Source organism: Cygnus olor, chromosome 3 (assembly GCF_009769625.2).
Source record: "Cygnus olor isolate bCygOlo1 chromosome 3, bCygOlo1.pri.v2, whole genome shotgun sequence".
NCBI lineage: Eukaryota > Metazoa > Chordata > Aves > Anseriformes > Anatidae > Cygnus > Cygnus olor.
In genome coordinates this window covers 92,563,176-92,583,788 of record NC_049171.1, presented here as the reverse complement: position 1 = coordinate 92,583,788, position 20,613 = coordinate 92,563,176, and the positions used below count along the sequence as shown (strand labels likewise).

General features: G+C 43.4%; 1 protein-coding gene across 5 annotated transcripts in view; it reads left to right on the top strand.

The window, feature by feature from the left end:
- The window catches only part of SOCS5 (suppressor of cytokine signaling 5), a 34,301-nt gene that overhangs the window by 180 nt on the left and 13,508 nt on the right, over window positions 1–20,613 (top strand). The window contains exon 1 of one of the 5 annotated variants that reach the window (XM_040553457.1): window positions 62–1,605. The exons of 3 other annotated variants lie outside the window; for them this stretch is intronic. The gene's annotated coding sequence lies outside the window, so the exon portion shown is untranslated. Of the gene's footprint in view, window positions 1–61; window positions 1,606–19,398; window positions 19,781–20,613 lie in introns of those variants that run through there. One more of the 5 variants, XM_040553456.1, reaches the window with a different exon arrangement.

Below are 20,613 nucleotides of genomic sequence, written 5' to 3'. Positions count from 1 at the left end.
GGTGGCCGCCCCGGGGAGCTGCCGCGGCTGGGGGCATAGCTCGGGGCGGTGCTGTGAGGGAACGGCGCGGTGCTGGTGGCGGTGCTGGTGGCGTCAGCCCCGTGGCTCGGTGCTTGCAAGGAATCACGGCCACCTGGCCTGGCACCTGGTCAGGGCATGCATCTGGGTGGGCAGCATGCAGGAGTTACGCTCCCCTTCCCTGAACACGTTCAGAATGCTTCTCGTTCTTTTTTCCATCTCTTCTAAAGCTCACTGAAGTTTTATGAGATGTTGCTGCGATTGTAACCGGTGGTTTTAGGCAGTGTGTGCACAGCCAGATCGTCCCACGGGGCACCACTCTCCTTGCGTGTGGGATACAACCCCTGGTTATGCCATACCAGCCCTGTGATGAAAAATACAGTGCCTTTCCACCAAAACTCATCCCATTATGGCCTGTGTTGCTCCCTTTACTTTGGTAAATGTACAGCTTTCCCACGTAAATTGCAACAACTCCAGGGTTATTTTTGTTGGTGGTGCTGTGGTATATTCCTACAAGAAAGTGTTTTTAGGGTAGATGTAGTCCAAGTGAGCTGTTTGCAGGGGGATGACATGAATGGAAAGTGCTACCCGAGGTTGCGTTTATGTAACCTTATTTAAAATTGAATTTGCACAGAAAAAGACTGGCTCTCATAGTAATTGATCTGTCTCCTCCAGAAGGCAGTGAGCTAAGCATGTGTGTTGGATGTCAAGATGAGAGTGGAAATCCTGAGGGTTTCCTTGTGGCTTTAAACTGTTGTGCAGGAGGCTGCATGCTGCATTATCATGGCTATCCAAATACTTCACGTGCTTTGAGTACATCTGAGTGTTCTGTTTTAGATAAGAGTTTTTAATCATAAAACCTTTTGTGTGGTTATTTTGTTTAAACTTCAGTCTCTTAGAGGCGAGCAATTGCATGTCAGGGTGCTTTTTTTCTTTGTAATCTTATTAATATCGTATGAGGTAGGGCCCAGTGCCGGAAGGAGATTGTTCAGTTGCTGGACCCTTTAGTGTGGACTTGTTTAGAGAATCAGTGTCGTAATGTGGCTTCCTAGAAGTCCTTTTGTTTTTATTAAGGAATTACAGAATGAGGGTGTGATTCCTACTTTCCATTCATGTAAACCTGGTTAGCTTCAGCTAGGGATGCTGCTCCAAGATCATTCTTACCAAAGAGTCTTTTTAGTCCTATTCCTCCCCGCAAAGTGTGTTTGTGCATCGCCGAGGCTGCAGTTTGTGTGCCAGAAGCTTTGAGTGCAGCGAGCCACCGAACAGGATGGGATGTCCCTTCCCAAGCCCACTTCTGGAGGGGAGTTTGGGGCCGTGTCACTGCTCTCTCGGCTCTCCTGACTCTGCTGCTGAGCTCCTGTCTCGTGTGGGCCTCTGTGTGCACGGACGGCGTCAGGGCCGGTTCTTAAAGTGTGTTGCATCCAGAGGAACCTGGAGGCTGGTTCACATCGTCTTGCATCGCCCAGGTTTGTGCCGTTTGAGGCCTCCTGCTGAAGCTGTTAGGCTGTGCTCAGCCTGGGTATAACCCTGTTACCTTATCAGATGCAGACTTTGGAGGTTGCGGTCGTGAGATACTGGCAGGAGGTAAGTAGCCACAGCAAACTACTGAAAGGAGGCAAGTCTCCAAGTTAGTAGCTGCTAATTCATTCAGTTATTAACCTGCAAGCTGGGATGCTCAGATGGACTTGATGTTAAAGCAATAGCCTTAGCCGTGGGGTCTACATAAGGACAGATTTGATTCTCTCTGCTGTTTTTGTACATTAATAACTACGGCAGAATGAATTAAATAGACTTCTAGGATGTATTCTGAGTCAGTCTGAAGCAAACTGTAAAAAAAAAAAAAGGGAAAACAGAATGAGTTTGAGACCTGATGGACTGAGCTGCTGAGATTTGTTCTGATTTTCCAGTTTGCCTAAATGTCTCGTGTCTACCCCAGTTTCAGAATTGCATTAGCAATTAGTAGAGTGAACTAGTAAATTCAGACAGCTGGTAGCATGCAGTAGCTGTAGCTTGACATGACTTCATACGTATGAGAGCACTGGAAAAATGGCTGGTTTAGTCCTTGGGGGAATATCTAGAGTTTCTCTTCTATTACCCTGGTAATGATGGTAGGTACATCTAAGAAAGAGAGAGCAGATGGAAGAGATTAGGAATCAACTGTGTTCAGTTACAAATTTTAAAAAAATCTTCTTTGCAACATGTGAAACCTGTCACTCTGTGACAAGGTTCTCAATAGATGGCTGTTCATCACATTTGATGTGGCAGTTCATGTTTCCCTGGTGGACTAATAATCCAAGGTGGTATGATGTGCATTTTTCTGGCCTCATTCACGGTGTTTAAAGCTAGGCAAGGGATGTATTTTAGTCTCATCAAAGGACGGTGATGATTTTTGTTACTAGTTGTAAACCACCTCCTCCTGTGACAGCATGTTGCTAAATAGCTTGGTTTTTAGTAGAGACAAGATTCAGATGACTCCATGCAACTTCCATACAGCAGGTATATAATTTTTAAGGTTTAGTTAAAGTGGTGGTTTCATTTATCGCTACAGATAGCAAAAACAAACCTAAAACCTCAGAGGGGTACCTTTTTCTTTTCTGAAATGTACATGTCTGACCTGAACGAGAGAAAGAACTTCAGATGCTAGGGGTTCACCATGAACTCCTAAAATAGTGATTCCTGGAACAGGCTGGATAGCGAAATAATTCTCGAGTAGCTGTCAAAATAGCTCTCTTACTTGCCTCTGTTTCCCCAAGAGCTCCCTAGTGCCTTCAGCCTGAAGGGGAAATTAGCACTTAGCATTTATGCTGTGGTATTTATGCCCTGAGGCTGCATCAAGGCCACGGTGCCGGGTCGGGCTGGGCGCTATCTCGGTGTGCTGTGCCTATCCTCTGTGCAGCCCTGCCCTGCGCTGTGTGGAGGTGCCTGCGAGCTCCTCAAGGGGCCTGCCTCCGTTGGAAAAAGGTTTCCATCGATGGCATTGGGATCCCAATGATTTATCCACTTCGCTGATGTTGCTAACCTGTGCTTGGCACCAAGATGCAGTCGCTCCGTTAAATACAAAGTGCCCCGAAACGATGTGTTTTTCTATGGTTTAGCTGTTGGGCAGCTTATTTTAATCTTTGAGCTATATCTAGTTTAAAAATTGTATGTAAAGTTTAGCAAATGTATGCTATACCTTCTGGAGCCCTTATACTTTGTCAGCTCTATAAATTAACTCTGACACACTGAATATTTTTCACCAGCTAACGTAGCTGTTAGTTAAGTTAAATAAAGGAGAAAAGCCCACATGCTCTCTCCGTGCATACAGCTGGACATCTCTCTTAAATTTTTCAACAAAAATGAAATTTTGATTGCTTTTTAAAGCTTCATGAATACACTAATTGGTGAATCATCTAATGTGCAGTTTAGTTTCAGGAAATATGTAATGGCTCACTAACTTCACGGTTATAAGATTATGCAGACCTTCTGAAAATCTCAGTAAGAAAATGTGTGCAGTGGTGGCGGCGGCTGATATTTTTGGCTGTGAGCGAGGTTGGCTAAAACTCAATGTAGTTCTGCGTAGTCTGCACTAGTTTATATGGTAGAAAACCCTTTGAAGAATTATCTGGAAGGAAGAAAGAGTAATTTTACAGGTTTATCTGCTCGTGGGACCTTAGCCAGGTTTTGTTAAAGAGATTCGCAGTCAGGAACCTCTCCTGGATCTGTAACTAGTCCTGGATAACGCGGCAGCCTGTTCTTCCTTGCCTGTGCTTCTGCACAGCTGTGGTTGGTGAGTTCTTCAGCCTTCATGTTGGACAGCTGCAAAAGGCTTAAAGCCTGTCTGAAAGGCTGGGGCAAGGAGGGGAGGTGGAGGCTGCCCGGATAAGTAACGCTTCTCGAGGGCGCTGGAGCATCTTCTGTGCGCAGCCAGATGAGGTGCGTTCCTGGTTAGCATCTAGTCAGGTAATACCCTGATGTGTTATCCCCCGAGGTGCTCAAGCCAACAGCCTTTTCACGTGAAGGCTTGGGTCTCCGCTGGAGTCTCTGAGGAATCAAGCAGTTCAGCAACCTGCTTCCTTCCTCTGCTGCACCAAGAGGAAAGGTAAATTTGCACGGCGTAAGGTTTCTTTGTTAGTTTCTGTAACACACATTCTCACCCGTCCAAGATGCCTGAAACACGCTCGGCATGTTGTTGTAGTGCAGGACCGGGTGTTGCAAGCCTTGATTTCGTACGGGAGGAAGCTCTTGCTGTGTTGGGAAGTGCTTCACAAGCTTGTTTCTGAAAAGCGCGTGATGAAAATGAAAAGTGTACCTACAGAGGTGGAATTTAAAAGGTCGCTTAAAAAATGTAAGTACCTTGGAAGCAATATAGAATAGGTTTCCTGCAGTGCTAAATCAGATGACAATTTTTGTTCCTGCTCAGCAGAGTGAGTTCTGGTAGTAATTCTGCGGTCGGCATGGCACCCTGCTGAAATCCTTTGGGCCTCAGCACTGGAGGCCGGCCTGTTAGTCCTACGTGTGAGGGACGCCGGGGCCTGGCACGTGGCACCTTTTGTGTGGTTCCTTTGGGTGAGAGAAGCTCAAGGGCTGCGGCCGGAAGAATTAGATTGGCTCCATGGAGACTACAATAAAACTGATGGGGATCATCTCCTAGAACATTTGTCCTTCAGCAGCAGAAACGTAGGGCGCAGAGGCTGCTTGCGCCAGTTTGACGTGATTTTCGTTGTGAAACTTAGCTAGCTAGGGACGACAATGTTTATTAGGGCAGACCTGCAAGTCCCCTACCTCTGGCAAAGAGCTTCAGTACCAGACCTCCCTCGCCAAGACTCCTCTGACTTTTGGTGTGTTGAATCCTATCTGCTTTTCTATCTGTGTACCCTCCCTGCCTCCCCCGGGGCCTTGGTTTTGCTGCGGGGCCTGTGAGGCAGTTTGATTTACGCACTGGCTCATGGAAAAAGTACCCTGTTGCTGAGCTTTGTTTTTGGAGAGCTTTTAAATTTGACTGGCCTCTGTGGAGAAGGAAGTATTTTAACTGTTCCAGCAGTGCAGTCAGAGGTCTCTCGCTCTTTTGAAACAGCACATGGATAAAGTGGCCGAGCATTAGGCCGCAAACTGGTGCGGAGGCTTTGTCTGGTAGCTTTGGGTGAGCTCTTACACTGCCTGGTTGCTGTCCTGTTCGCTTAGTTCCTTAGTTCTCACTGCTCTGTTGGGGAATGTTGAATTATATACTTCTTTTTAACATGTTAAGCCTCACTTGGATAGGAAGAGGAATTCAATTAAATATACAAATAGCATTTTAAAATTGGTGTGTGGTTTAATTACTTCAGATATGCTGCGTAAGTAGTAAAAAAAAAAAAAAAAAAAGGTAATTTTGTCAAGACACACTTTTCATTTAAAATTTGCTCGGGAAGTTAAAAGCTTTTGTGCCTTACTGCATTTTGACTTGGTAGCCCTTACTTCTCTTTCATTGGACTTACTGCTCGGAAGGGGAAGGTATTCGTCTATTTTAAAGCCACCAAACAGTTTCTCCGTTTTTTTTATTCAACCGGTCCATTTACTCAGTGTAGGCAGGATGGCTGTGATGAAGCTGTGGGCAGGAGAGTGATGCTGCTGCTGCCACCCTCTTCCCCACACCAGGCTGCTCAGTGAAGGGTTGCTGAGCCCTGCTGTGGCCCCCCCGGGTGCTGGAGCCGGCAGCGGGTGCCCCATCGGCCTCCTGCGGTGTAAGGAAGTCTCAAATCCAGCCTGTGAGGTTTCTGCTGCCGAGGGCTCCTTGGCTGTCCCTGCAAGTTCTCACCAGTCACTTCTACCCATTTGGCAATTTGATGCTCCTTAAAGCTTCAGCAGCAAACATGAGCTGCTCTGATTTTTGCTCTATTTTTATTTATTTGTTAATTGCAAGCCAAGGTCTTAATATCGATTGCAATAGTTCTAGGTAGATTTGGATATAAAATGGATCTTAAACTAAAGGATCAGGTCAGCTCTGTCTTTAAAAGTGTATGTGGCATATCTGCTGAAGTTCCTCCTAATTACCATCCTTATGGTCTGGATGCTGCATTTAGTAAGACAAGGAGTTTGACAGCAGGATCTCTGGTTCTTATGGATGTGAGACAAATTATGTATCATAATTTACATTATTAGGTTAAGAATACTGTTAATATTGTCTTGGAGAATGCAAAGGTAATAAGTACCTCTTGGTTTGAAAGGGTGTCAGGGATGTGATACGAAATATTTCACCTGCTCTTGTATTCCTTGCTGGGCACGTGTTGGCCTGGTAAGTCTGCTTGTTCGTGCTTGCTGCTGTTACTAGTTCGTGGCATGGCTTGGCTGTCAACAAGGTTCGATCTTGAGTAAAAGCTGCCTTACATTTCTAGAAACCGTCTGGGATGATAACATAGTGCTTGTTGGTTTCTGTTGATGTTTTAGTGATCTTGAGAAATGTTTGAAGTAGGCTTTTGGAGAAAATCTGAATTTACTTTGGAAATCTAACGTAGTGTGCATTGCTAAAATTGGTAGAAGTAGACTTTCCGATTCTGTCTGGCTTGGGTATGGAAAATAAATTTGTGTGTGTATACATATAGTTACACATATATATATATATATATATATATATATATCGTTGTAATAAATGTAATCTGGCAATTAGTCTTCCAGTATGATGATTTCAGAATAATTCATGTCTTTTAGTCTTCTGTGGTGTTCTCATGATTCAGTTAACACTTTAGAAAGTTCATTACTTACATCTACAAGGCGGTGTATATCCCACAGGTATTTTTATGTCCATTGAATTGTACTCTAGCAAAATTTATTTGAATAAACACAAGGATTCTTTCAGCTTGGCTTGATCTACTGTTTCTCTTTCCTGAAAGTAAAAGGAGGAGCTGGGAATCTCAGCATTATAAAACTGCTGACATGGCTGTGCTGTCAGAAGTGAGAAAACTGCTTTGCCTCGTGAGTCTGGATTGACCAGTGTCAGTTCTCCTGTGCAGATGGTTTGGGTCTGCTGCTGTCTCAAATTTCATGGGGTCTGAAGCATCTGCTTAGAGGGTTTTAGCGTTGTGGTCAGTAGGACTGTCAGTCGTACATGCATGTGATGAGGTGGTTTTGTTCCCTCAAATTCCTTTGGGTGTGAAACATCTGTTAAAGAATTTTTAGTATTTTGGTCAGGAGTGTGACTAAAATTCAAAACGACCAAGTAATTGCACTCACCTGCTGCTCAAAGTTGGTTATGCAGATGAGCGATGACCACTGCAACGAGAGCAAGTTTTTTGTTTGGGCCTTGCTGGTTTGGCAGAACAGATACGGACTGTTTGTAGACACGAGCAGAATAAGCAAGAGGTTAGGGGCCTTGAGGTCCACGCTGGTACGGTAGTTCGTCTGAAAAAGTTGTCATCTTGTATTTTAGATTAATGATTGGACATGGTATGGCATGTAGTTTTGGAGAAACCTTTTCATGGCTGACAGTAGAAAAAAAGCTAAGTAATTCAGGCAAAACTGTCTTTCTGTTGATTAAATTTATTTCTGGGGTTAGGTCTGGAAGCTAGTTTCTAGAGGCTAAGTGTGCAGCCCAAAAGCCTGAAGTCTCCCTGGTTTTGTGCTTGTTTGGTTCGTCCTTCCTCAAATCTGTTGATCACTGTAGTACTTTTTTCTTTTTTTCTTTTTTTTTCTGTTGAGAGCTGTTTATTTTATTTTATTGTGACTAGTTTTAATCGTGACTCTAAGAATGGAAAAATTTCTTCTTGACTCTCTGTATTTAACTGATATTGGGAAATCTTCGCTGGTAGTGAGCTCCAGAGGAACTTTACAGCCCTGTTTTTCAGCAATACAGCTGGCTTATTTGGGGAGAAAATATATTCTTGCTGAGTGTCACAGATGACACCAGATAAGCTGAAGATTTGCTGTTGTACCTCTTCTGTATATGGTTTGTAAGAAATAAATGACTTTCGTCTTAGTCCTGTAAGTTCTTGCTTATAGGCTCAAAAGTTATGTTATGGAATCACGTTTTGTTCCAGTTATGCAAATAATTGCCTTGTTTTTCTGGGTAGCAGTAGAAACGAAGTAAAAGATCCACGTAGCCCATGAATTAATTCTAGGATGTCTTTAAAACTTTAGTCAAATGTGAGAGATGAATCAATTTTGTACCAGGCTCAGCTAATTGTCCTAATGCTAGCGAAGTTAACGTGGCATACCAACAGTATATCTGTGCATAGTTCAGGAATATGTCATCCCTGTGTTTGCTTTAAAGCCTGTAATAAGTGGAAAGAATCTAGATTTGCCAGTTTCATAATTGACAGAGGCAGGTATAATTTCGCACAAGTTTCTTAATGGGACATCTGCAATGACATTTTCTGTTTTCCCAGGAAATACAGGCACTAAAATTTTTATTTTTTTCTCAGAATCCAAGATAACAGCAAATAAGTGAACCTGAAAATTGTGCAGAAAAGATTATTGTGATGTAGGGAGATAACATGCTGTACAGCTGTGGCTTGCAATTTGTTCATTTCTATGAAATTTCAGAAAATTATATTCCGTGTTGTGAACGTTGTGCTCTATCTGACAAATGTTTGATGCAGCAAAGATGTACAATGAAGTAGTTTTGCCCTTGCTGTGCAGTACAAACCCAGAAAGAGGTTACTTGTGGTCACGGTACACGTTCAGTTTTTTTCCTGTAAACTCCCTGCTCCTATCTCATTTTGTGAGATCTCACAAATGTTGGGCTTAGTTTGTTCTGTTACTCACAGACTTGCTTTTCTTGGTACTGTGAAGTTATAGCTTTAATGCCAAAAAATCTACTTTGCAATTTAATTTTGGCTGACCTGATGAGGGTCAGTAATTATAGTTACTGTTTCCAGCAAGTTGAGTTTTTCCAGCAGTCTTTCTATGAAGAATGTGGCTGTAGATTAATGGAACAAAAAATTGAGTCAAAACCTGTTTTTTCTGCCAAAGTCAAACATAAGAGTAGGTGCTAGTAAGGTTTTCAAAACTGTTACCTAGTTAATTTGTAGATCTACTGTAAGGTGGTGCTCAAGGAAGTGTAAAACTGATTTAATTTAGTGAGAAAGTTATTAGGGTACAGCTCATTTTGTTAAAAAATAAATAAAAACAACTCATAGCAATTTTGTGGAAGTTTTTAAACTCTTAGAGGCCGATCGCTGTTGAAACACTTTTAGAGCTTGCTGCCTCTGTGCTTCCTGCCAACAGCGAGGCTGTCATCTGGAAAGCATGGGACTCTGTCTTTTTTCAAGCTCTTCTGAACTGGGAGAGGACAGTAAGCTGGGGATTGTTGATGTAAGAATATGCTGACGACACAGGTTACTCACCGAACAGGATTCCTCCTATTCTGTCTTGGTAATTCACGCACATGGCTGAGCATCGCAGAGGGGCTGAGCAGGCAGCATCCTGCCCTGCTTCAGGATGACCGCTGAGTAGTGTACAAAAGTACTCGGCTGATGCCTGGCCTGAAGGATCCTTTATTTCTGCAGTTTCGTTAATCTCGGTGAGTTTTCCTGGTGCTCAGGGCTCGCTCGTTACAAAACACCTTAGTACTGGTGTAAGGAATGATCTGGAGGTAAACGCTTTGCAAATGTAGCTGAGTGTTTTTAGCATGGAAAAGTAGTCTAGATCTTTGCTGTCAGAGACCCTCACGGCTCCCTTACAGCAGGGATTATAGGGGTGTTACAGACACAGCTATAATGGCAATAATTCTTGTGCTTAATTTGGGACAGCGATGGAAGCCAAATCAGGGCAGGAATGTCCATGTCCAGAGCTAACTCTGTTACACAGCTTTGCCAGGTGGGCCTACCAGTACAGCACCATTCGCAAATCCCTGAAGCACAGGCGAACCCAGTGCTGCTGCTTCTCGTTACCTCTTCATTTAGCCTTGCAGATATATTCTACAGTAATTTTTGGTACTGATTTTGGAGTTGAACCATGTATTTAGATGTTTAATGGGAAGTGATTGTACCTCAAAATCTGAGGTTTGCGGAAACTTTGGTGTGACCTCTTAGAGGTTATTGCTAACAGATTTGTCTGTTAAAAGCAGGCTCTGATCCCAAACAACCAAGCCTGTATCCTCTCGAATGGTTTTTCAGGCGATGGTGTGTTGTTAATGGCTTATGAACCTCTCCCAGAAGGTACTTAGGGATAAATTCCTGGCTCAGGGGGCTCATACCCGAATCCTGGGATGAGTAGCTGAGCGTGGGTAGTTAAATGTAATCTCTTGCTGCCTCTATGCAGGAGCCAGCCCTGGGGGTCGAATAAATGCATGCAGAAGATTGCTAGTCAAATGGGTTTGCAAGCTGTCCTGTACATGCAGGAATTAAGCAGATAGCAGTGAACTGTTTATTCCTATTCTTCAGCTGTAGCATGGGGGTCTGCACCAGGGAGACAGAGTTGGGCCTCCTTGGTGAGGAGCGGCAGCAAGGAGCGTGCCATAGGGTAGGGGAGCAGAAGGATAGGAAACGAAGCTCAGGGGGAGCTGAAGCTTGTGGCATGTCAGCAGTCACGTAACTGCAGGCGGCCGTGATGCCTTGGACACGATCCCTGGGCTGGGATGCAGTGCCAACAGGTGGCTGCTCTTGTGTCTTCTGTCAGGTAGAAAGGCCGCATGAATGCGGAAATCTGCTGAAAAACACACAAAACGTTCCAAAAAAACAACAGCAAAACCAGCTAACCAGCCAACCGATATTTGGACGAGGGTGTAACTGTGGACCGGGTGTAGCTATATTCAGCAGTGTTCCGGTTTAGGCTGGCTGCAAGTAGTGCTCTTCTCTCTTTCCATGATACTTCAGCTGGCTTTAAATTGTCCCTAGTGGAAGGTCGAGCAATGGTATGCGAAGTAAACAGTCGGGGGCCGTGGCTGGTCTGGTCTTTATTTCTGTGTGTTCTGAAGCTAAATGAGACGCCCAGCACTGCTTGGAAGAGGGACGGAAGAGTGAAGAAGAAGCTCTTGTGGTCGTTGCCTTTTCTTACTGTTGGAGTGGGGCTTTTTCATCTTCAAACCATGAGGAGTCTTGTCTGCGTGGGCTTCTTTAGCTCCTTCTTACCGTGGGTCTAAGAGTCTGCCATTTTCTCTGATAAATTCAGAGAATAGTGTCACCTGTACATGTCTGTGTTGCATCGCTATCTCCTTTCCCACCTCTATGCACTACTCTTAGGATGGCTGTGTCCTATCCCAATTTACAGTATCGGTGCCATTAGATCTTCAGATTCAGTACAGTGTCTCTGAGGCTCGCTAAGGTCACTCTGGTTTGTCTTAAATGTAGTATTTTCTGGAGAAAACAGGACAGCATAGGGGGGCTAATGTTACCTGATCTTTTATCCCAATAAGCAAACAAATAGTTGGAGTTTTCAGAGAGGAAGATAACTGTTTCATGTGTGTTTGCTGGATCATCCCGTTCTGTTTTACCGAGCCTGACGCTGGCAGTTACACGGAAGGTGACTCTGAGAGCGCCTGGTTGCTCACCATCAGCTTCCAGCCCCGCTGGACGAGTGGGGTAGCTGTGGTTCTGTATCACTGACGTGTTTTATTTTGTGGCACGGCTGTAAACTCCCCCAGCAAAGCGTGTTGCTGGGTAAGTGAGAATGGGAGCTCATACGTGAGTCATCGGTCCCACCGGTGTTCTTCCTCCGTCTCTTGTTTCCATAGATAATAGGAAGTGTTGGACAATTTTTAAGAGGTGCTGCGTTCAGTTGTTTATAACATCGCTGAGCTGTAATCTTTTGGACTGAAATGCTTTATGCCTTTTCTTTGCCTTGGGTTTGACTTTGTTTAAAGCTTTCAGCCAAAATTCTTCATCTGTTTTCAGAAACCAAAGGAGAATAATTGTGCCTTTTTTATGGCAATCTCTTTGAAATATTGTAGTGCACCTCTGAACTGGAACATGTACATGAAATTTGTCAGCGGATGACCTCTGGCAGAGAGGTAATGTTTTAATTTTATATGAAGATCTGCCAAAACTGAGCCAATTCTCTTTGAAAATTTTTGTTCTGGACATGCCAACATTTCTCTGCGGAATTCCTTGGAGACTGTCTGCAGTCTGTGTGCTCAGCAGGATTTTCCTTTCAAGTGCACCTCTGGACCTCAGCAAGCTGTGTGGAGCCTGGGAGCCAGAACCGAAAGGAAGGAGAGGGTCCGCCAAGTTAAGTGAGGGGTGGGGATGTGGTAATGCCACAAAGCAAGGAGGAAAATCTCCTTGAGACAGACCTGGCACACGGCAGCTCCAGAGGCCTTGTTCCTCCTTTTTTCTCTCGTCAGCTGCCCAGGACCTCCAGACCCCATCTGGTGCCCTACAGCGATGGTTCTGTCTGTAGTGGGGCACATATCCCAGCACGTGGTACAGCTGAGCACGGCAAGCATGTTGCTCGTCTCGCTGATGAGCATCTGGGGCTCATAGCGAGCATGCTCAATCACTTCCTAAGACTGGGGCGAACACATTTGGTCGGTACTGGTTGCTCACAGTCATCCGAAAAAGCTCCGTTCTGATTCTTTACGGATCTTAACAGATGAAATCTGGAAAGGCTACCGAGACAATGAACCTAAAGGTCTTTTTCTTCAGGGATTTCGAATTGGACCGCGTTTGGCTGTACTTCTGCAAGGGTGTCAGAAGATACTCCTCACAGAGTCCACGCTTACTAAATTTAAAACATGAGGAGGTGGGTTTTTTGTTTTTGTTTTTAAATGGGTGAAATGTAACTTTTTGGGACATTTTTCCTGGAATAACTTCAGCTTTGAAAAGCTATTTTTGGTAGCTGCCCACGCCGAAAAATTCAGACCAAATGGGTAAGCTGTGGTAAGCCTTTGAACATGGTCCGATAATAGGAAGCAGTAGGTGATGGTGGTTTAAAACAAAAAATAACAGATTTCAAAGACGTATCCCTCTTGTTGGAAACTACTTTAAGCCCACTGAGTAGGCTGAATTCCTCTGGTGCTTTTGAGGTGGCTAGTTCATACTTTAAGATGGCATTGCTTATGGATACCGTATAGGATAAAGTAGCCTTTTTTTTTTTTTTAGCATTTCCACTGTAGCAAAGTTTACATCCGTTATGTAGTTGCTTGAAGCTGTCTGAGATAACCAACCTCCCATGAAGGGTGTCGCTGTCCTTGCTGTCAGCCTGCCTTCCTCGGAGCTGGAGGCAGGACAACTGCAGCAGTGTCAGCTTCACAGGGAGGTGGTTGAGCAGGAGCTGCTTTTCCATGTCTGCCCGGTATAGGAGAGAACAAGTAGATTTTGCTGTGAGATGTTCTAGTCTGGCTGGTAATCAAAACTCTTACGAAGATAAAACCACCTTTTTTCTTCGAATCGTGGCTGATTTTAAGTTGCTAACAGGTTAGTCCTGTATGCCTCTGCTGCCGATGCCAGTGCTATCAGAAATTTGTGACCTTACGTACAGCTCAAACGCTCGACAGTGCTCTCTGGGTTTCCGCCCTTTCCTCCACCTGCCTCGTTGACTCTTAGGCTGTTCTGTAGCAGGCGGGTCTGGGATCTGTGTGAAGTTGCAAAACTGTTTCTAGTTCTTCAGACCCTTCAACTTTAATGGCTGGGGAGGAGTTCAAGCTGTGGCTAATCACAGGCCTTCCAGGAAAATTTCTTCCTTTTCATCCACTAATGAGGAGCGATAATTTTGTAGTTGTCATTCTTGTGATCACCCTGCTTGCTTTCCACCAGGATTTCCTGGCCCCTCTGTGATGGTGGCTAAATGTAGAAACTGTCACGTTTTCTCGCTTTATCGTTAGGAGATTTGTGTTTTTTAATTCAAGAATCAAATTTCTCTCATTGTGGAGGAGACTTAAGGAGCGTAACTTCCTGAAATAATTTATTGAACAGGTTTTGCCTGTTTTCTTGAAAAAGCTTATGCAGGTTGTTTGGTGTTTTAAGTAACATTGAACTGCCCTTTTGAAAAAACAAAGAGGAGAAATAGTTTTGTATTTTAATGTTAAGAGTTGCATGGCTCTTGGATCCTCTAAAATGTACGGTATTTTGTTAGGTAAATCTTAGTTTTTAAGGCTTCGCTTTATCTTTCTGGTACACAATTGTAGCTTTCATTTATTTATTCCTTTAATAAAACGTTGCCTAGTACTTGGAGAATTTGATTGAGCAGTAAGGGGTGAGGTTTCACAGAAATGGCTAAACCACTGCTGCTGGGGGAGATGGTTCTTCTCCCCTTTTGCTCTTGGCTTAAGAGCCTGGAGCTTCTCTTACCCTCACTCTGTCACTCGTCTCTTCTGGCTGCGTTTTCCTGGGTAGTGTTCTGTCTGCCTCTACCGAGCTGATTCCAGTTGACCAGTGAGTACCTTTATGGCAGGTAATGAAACTAGAGGTCAGGCGGATGTTGGAACAGACGCAGAGGGATGGGAGGGAAGCAGGAATATCCCTTCTAGCATCAGCAAAGTGGTGGTAGGTTAGTAACCCTGGACTGGCACCCTTGGGATGCCCTGCCTGTATCTGTTGATGACAAACAGCCAAGAAAGACCCGTTCCGTTCCTTTTGCACACGGGGTGGGTGGTAGATTATCTTCTCAACTTGATATGGTGAAATAGCGTCACTCACTCACTCTGTGGTTTTTTGTTGTTTGTTTTTTGGAAATGCTTGCTCTGTCAAGTTCATCATCTGGGAATTGCTGTTTGATTTAGGCTTGCTCAGTTTTATGCAGTGCTGCAAGCTTTCTGCATGAAATGCTTTCTCTTAAGTCATTCATACAAGTGAATCTCTGCTTTTATAAACCTGATAAAGGGGAAAAAAAAGGTTAAGTTTTGTTACTCTTGTAGAGTTGGTAGGGCTGTTGTAAAGATTCACTTTTCTAGGCCGTTCCTCTGCATCTTGGAGTTCCTGCAGCCTCAACTTAACACTTACCCTTATCAGACCTGAGACCATAGATACTTGTTCACTTCCCAATACTGAATGAGCTGTTAAATGTGTTGGGGATTGGACTGGCATTGCAGGTTAGAGAGTTGGCCTCTTTCAGTTAAGCATTCTCTTATGGATTAATAGAAGGGCACAGTAGTTAACCAGTGGGTTCCTGGCATATGACTAGGTCTTGGAGAAACAATATGAGTGATCCTCAGTGAAAACTCAAGGCAACCTTAGGGTTGGATAGATGACATCAAAAGGTAGAGCACTTGCATCTTATCTTCAGAAGAATGTAGGAGGTAATCAAACACACACATACGTTTTTCTTAGAAAGCTCTCATTGTGCGGGATGAGATGGCACGCTCAGTTAACATACGCCAGTGCGTCTTTGCCAGAATAGGCATTTTATTCAAATAGTTCTGATGTAGCTGATTGTATTATGTAAGGCCAAGGAGAAAGGCATAGCCACACCTTGACAAGAATTATCACCTCTTTTGCATCTTATGACATAAATCCAGCTCCTTAAAGATAACCTAGTAACATAATATTTTAGTTAACGCTGCAGTTTTAATGGATCGATGCTCCTAAGAGGAAAGAGAGACCTGGCTTTCTTACCAGTGATTGTTCAGCCTCTGATGCATACTGTGTGCATATTGATAGCCTTATGTTTTGGCAACATCAGGAATTAGGTTTTTTGCTTGAAGCTTTTATGGTACACACTGGTATTTGACCATACTTGTGCTTTGAATTGTGAGCATCTAGTGCCTGTTCTGCATGGCACAAGAAAAGAGTAGCATTCTTTTATTTTTTTTAATTTAATGACACAGAAGTCTTCTTACTCTTGAGTGCAAGCTCATTAAAGTTGTCTTTGTGTAAAGGCCCAGATTACAAAAGGAGAGCAAGTGCTGTAAAGAGCTGCATTCTTTGCTGTGCTGTCACTGAGAAACATTTTGTTGTTGTTAGAGCAGTAACTTGAAACTTAGTGGTTTGTGATCTCGTTACATTGGGCCCTTTAAAGATTGCTAAAGGATCTTTTAATACCACTCTTTAACATTGCTATCAGTTAAAGGAATAATGCTTTTATAGGTCAATTGAAAACAGAGGGGCTTGCTCCCTGGCTGTTAGGGTGGGTTTGTCCTAGTGATTCCCATGTTTCATGGCTATCAGGCAGTTCCGCTACAACCTCTTGTTTTCACAGACTGCATAATTCTGCAGTAATGCTTTTTGACTGAAACATCTTTCGTACAAAGACTACGTCCAATTACTGACTGTTTTAACACTTCCAAATCTCCAGTTATGTAAGTCATGGAAATATTCACACTACTGTACATGGCTAGCTAAAGTAAAACTATTAAAATGTGAAACTTAAGCACTTATATTTGAAGTCAGAACTAATTTATTTCTATACTTAAAATATCTTGAACAAATAATGAAAATCTTTGGTATTCATGCAATGTATGTATACTTCGTGTATACACACACGTATGTGTGTATATATAATTAGATACTTGTTGGGTCAGTAATATAAAATTCTGGTAAAGCTAACAAAGCTGATACATTTTTTTCCCTTATTCGTAATAAAAATCTCCTAAACTCAGGGGCTGAACCTATAAGGGTAATGCTTCAACTTTTTTTTTGCTTGAAATATAATAACATGAAAATATTAAGGGCAGAATTCAGTGAATTTGAAGCTTTCTGCAACTCATGATATCATATATGATGAAAATCAAAGCACGTTCAAAGTGTCTTTCCACACTTCTGGAAGTCCCGCTTGAAGTTGTTCATGCAGTCTGCCTTTAGCTAGCATCCAGAATGTTTGGTTTTTAAACTTTTTTGTCCTCCTTAAAGATGCACTGCAATTTGCTTTGTACTGCGAACTGCTGTTGTGCGTGCTTCGTGTGTCCAATGCGCAGAATATCCAGGACAGTCTTGATTTTGATTTCTTCTGGCGTTCGAGTCTGTAACTTCAAAGTTGTCATAATACACTTAAGCGAGCTCTCGCTGGCGATTGAAAACCTAAATTTCAGCTCCATGCCAACGTGGTGTTGGTGTTGCACCGAGGTGGGGTGGGTGCTCAGCGGCAGAGTTCCCCTGTACCCAGCCGCAAAGCACGGGCTCCTTTCAGCCGGCGGCTTGCAGAGAGCGTGGTTCTGATAGCTCTGACTGGCTGTGGTCTAGGATGAAGTTGCCTGCGGATCAAAGTGAACGCATGAAATGGGCTAGACCTCCTGGCAGCCTTCCAGCTGCTGCTCCTCCTTTGCAGGGTTTGTATTCTTTTACCTTCCCCTGCCCAGCCTGGGGAGCCAGGTGCTTGCTGCCAATTAGTCTTGTCAAGACAGCCGGAGCTTCTCCTGACAAGCCTGACTGCTGACAGCAGCTGTGGGGTAGTCCTGGGCAGGATTTTAACTCCTAGCTTGCCACGTGCTCTGCAGGTTAAATCCACAGGTTTCCTTCTCCGCTTATCCAGACGCGCTTCTAGTTTATGAAAACATGCTTTATACAGAAACTGATCTGAGAGAACTCGTGACACTAGAATTTACTTCTTAACTTCTTCCCCAGGAGAAGGCAGAGTGGGAGCTGAATCGTTTTGAAGGTCACTTTGCAGACTGTGGATGCTATCAGAACTGCCCATCCTAGGCCACCTTTCCGCCTGACGCACAGCGCGGCTGAAGCTAGATAAGAGACCGGTCTGGTCCAACACTTTCCTCCTCCTCGCTTGAGATTTAATTTCTTCAGTATTGCAGTGGCACAATGGACCAACTACTAGCTGTATGTTAATATAGTTGTACTATAAATTGCAGCTAAATTTTCATATTTCTTAAACCTATCAAGTCATTTATGTTGCTGCCTTTGCAGCTCATTTCTAGTCGTAGATCTCTTGTGAGTTTCCTTGTTGTCTTTTACACGTGCATATGACCTTGCTACTATCTAGTGCTTTGTTCCATTAACGTTAGTAGTGAACAAAAAATACAGATGCTACCCATAAAGCCTCAGGGGGTATGGGCTTCTTGCAGCACAAATGGCAAATTTATGAAAAGAACAGCTCATAGCGAGAGAGGTGGTTTTGTTTTTTAAGTGCATGTAGCAGTATTCAGTTTTCAGTATAACACTGACTTTTATCTTAAGAAATAGGCTGTGATTTCTCAGGAATTGCAAAGCCGTCACTCTCTTCACTTATGTTTGCAGAAACCTTTGAAATTTTTGGTCCATTTCACTCAAATTTGAAAGGAGGGCAGCTTTCCTGATAAGTCTTCCAAATTACACGAATATCAATACTGTTTTTCCAATGTAGTCACCGTTGTAGATGCATCACTAGAGGAAGACAAATCAAACTTTTAAATCAATTTTTGATGCAGCAGCCAGCTAGTTAGTATTAGACAGTAAGGTCTTTTACATGGTCAGCTAGAAAGGGAACCTGGGAAGTAGCTGGGTGCATGAAGAGCTGTGTAAAGGAGATGCTTGTAAGGGGTGGTGGTAAAGGTACTGTGATGAGAGAGACATTAGGCAGGCTCTTGGGGTCTTGAACAATGTCGGCTACTGAGAGAAATAAGAAATAAGACTGAAAGAGTCTGGACCCCAGAACAGAGGAACTATCCGCAAGATAGCCAATTTGCAATGGAAATGTTCTATTTACAAAATATCTTAAATTGGCTGTTTCTACTGAGCTAGTCAGGGATGTGTGCTGTGAGACTGACCCATCTTTTCAACTACTTTGCTTCCCATTTCCTTGGCTTTAGAGAGGCACAGCTATTAAGATATGCTTTTCCTCAACTCGTAATGCCCTGGAATTACATACAAATAAGCATCAGATCATGTTTGATATCAATTTGAGACCTATTTGTGTTTTAGAACTTGACAGAGGAGAATATGCTTTGTTAGCGTTCATTAAAGTGGAAACTAATTTTGCTCTGCTGGGGTAGAGCTCCGTAACTTTTTCTGAGGAAGCTTCTAATGGCTTCTGCAGAGGTCATCAGGAGGGCTGCTGTGCTTAGCTTGAACACCGACTGGCACTCTTCTGCACACGTTTTGAAAACAAACCACCGATTATACATACATACGTGTGTGTGTTCAAGAATACGTACACATAGCAATAGAGAAAACATTATTTCAGTGAGTCACCTAGAGTTCCCTTCTCTAGCAGGTACCTTCCTTTACCAACTTGATGCTTTTTCCATTTCTTTTACAACTGATAAGGTGACGTTATGCTCAGTTGCCTACTTATGGTGCGTGGAGGTCATTTAAAGGAAACTGCTTCCTTTTAATGTTGCTCGTGTGGATTTATGTTATGATGAGTGGCCATCAGGTTACTGCCTAAGTGATTAGAGGGTGTCTTTACTTGGAGTTAATGTATGCATTGTTGTTTCGAGTTTACAGGGCTTCTGCCATGGGTATCTACCATCATGTGGAGTTCTCAGTAGATCTGTGCAGCGTTACTTCTTCCTTAACACCTGAAGCTTATGCTTGCAGTGCCTAGTTCTGTGATCCTTGTATAATTACTTTGCTCATCAGAGTTGTATTATTATCTGCTAGGCTTGTATAAGTACAGGAAAAAGTACTTCAGAAACAAGCCTCTGTCTATTTTGGTGCAGTGTTGTTCACATGCTGTTCTTCCATTCATGCTCTTCTCTTTTAGGAATTTTGGATCTTGTGAAGAGAAGGGAAGTGGATGGCAGCTGTACAGTATTTTATAATCCAACACGTGAACGCATGTAGTCCTGACACTGTCTTTTTGAACCCCAAAGCCTAACAAGGGGATACAAGGACTTATCCCACCATTGAAAAAATCTTGAAGCAGTATTTCTGAACTGAAGTTACCACGTGTGGCTGCATGGAAAGAAAGTGGCAGAACATCAGCTATGCAAGCTAAGAGTGCTTTTTGCTCATTGTGAACCTGCACCAAGGAGGGGGAGAATATTACTACTTAGTTTCAGGTAGAAACAACGGCAAATACCGTAATTTCTCTTTGACTTGACACTCTGCCAACTTAAGTCCTTGAAACTTGTAGCTTTCAGTATGCTTTAGCGGGCTGCGTCAAGCCAACTTCTTGTTCTGTGTTCAAAGTAAACCTGTTCACTGGCTGAACTTTCAACCTGAGTACTCGGAGAAGTAGCTCAAAAAAAAGTAGCTCAGGTGAAACTTCTTTTCAAAGTAGCCATCTCAGGTGTTAATACTGGGGGCAGAATGAACCAGTGCGGATGTGGAAGGAAGCAGACGTGCCCCGGCTGTTACTTCCTCTCTCCTCATCCGCTCCTCCCTTGCGTTAACATGAATAACATGAATGTTTGTAAAGAAGTCAAAAAAAAAAAATGGCATCAATGATTGAGACTTTTTCTGATATCTAGTTTTAGTCTAGGTCCGTTCCTTGAGCTGGTTGACTGAGCAGCCGGATGGTGTACAGGCTGTGTCATGTCATGTCCTGGCACGTGTGGCCAGGAAGGGACTGCTGCAATTTCTTCTGGTTGCAATGCTGACTTGTGCTGACTTTGCGTGGCGTTGGAATTGTAGCTTGATATCCTTTACCTTTTTGGGTGTAGTGGCTGCCTCTGGTCTGGGAATTTGGAACTGCAGATCATTCTCCCAACACCACTGCGCTTTGAACTAACCAGAGCCTGCAGCTAACTTATTCCTTCTTTTTTAAGGAACGTTGTTTCTAGTATTTCAGCAGCAATTCATTATTTCTGGGATGTGTATTGGAAGGGAGGAAATTGCTTCGTAATCCTTAGTATTGCCTTTTCTCCCTTCCCCAAGTGGGTTACTTCAGATG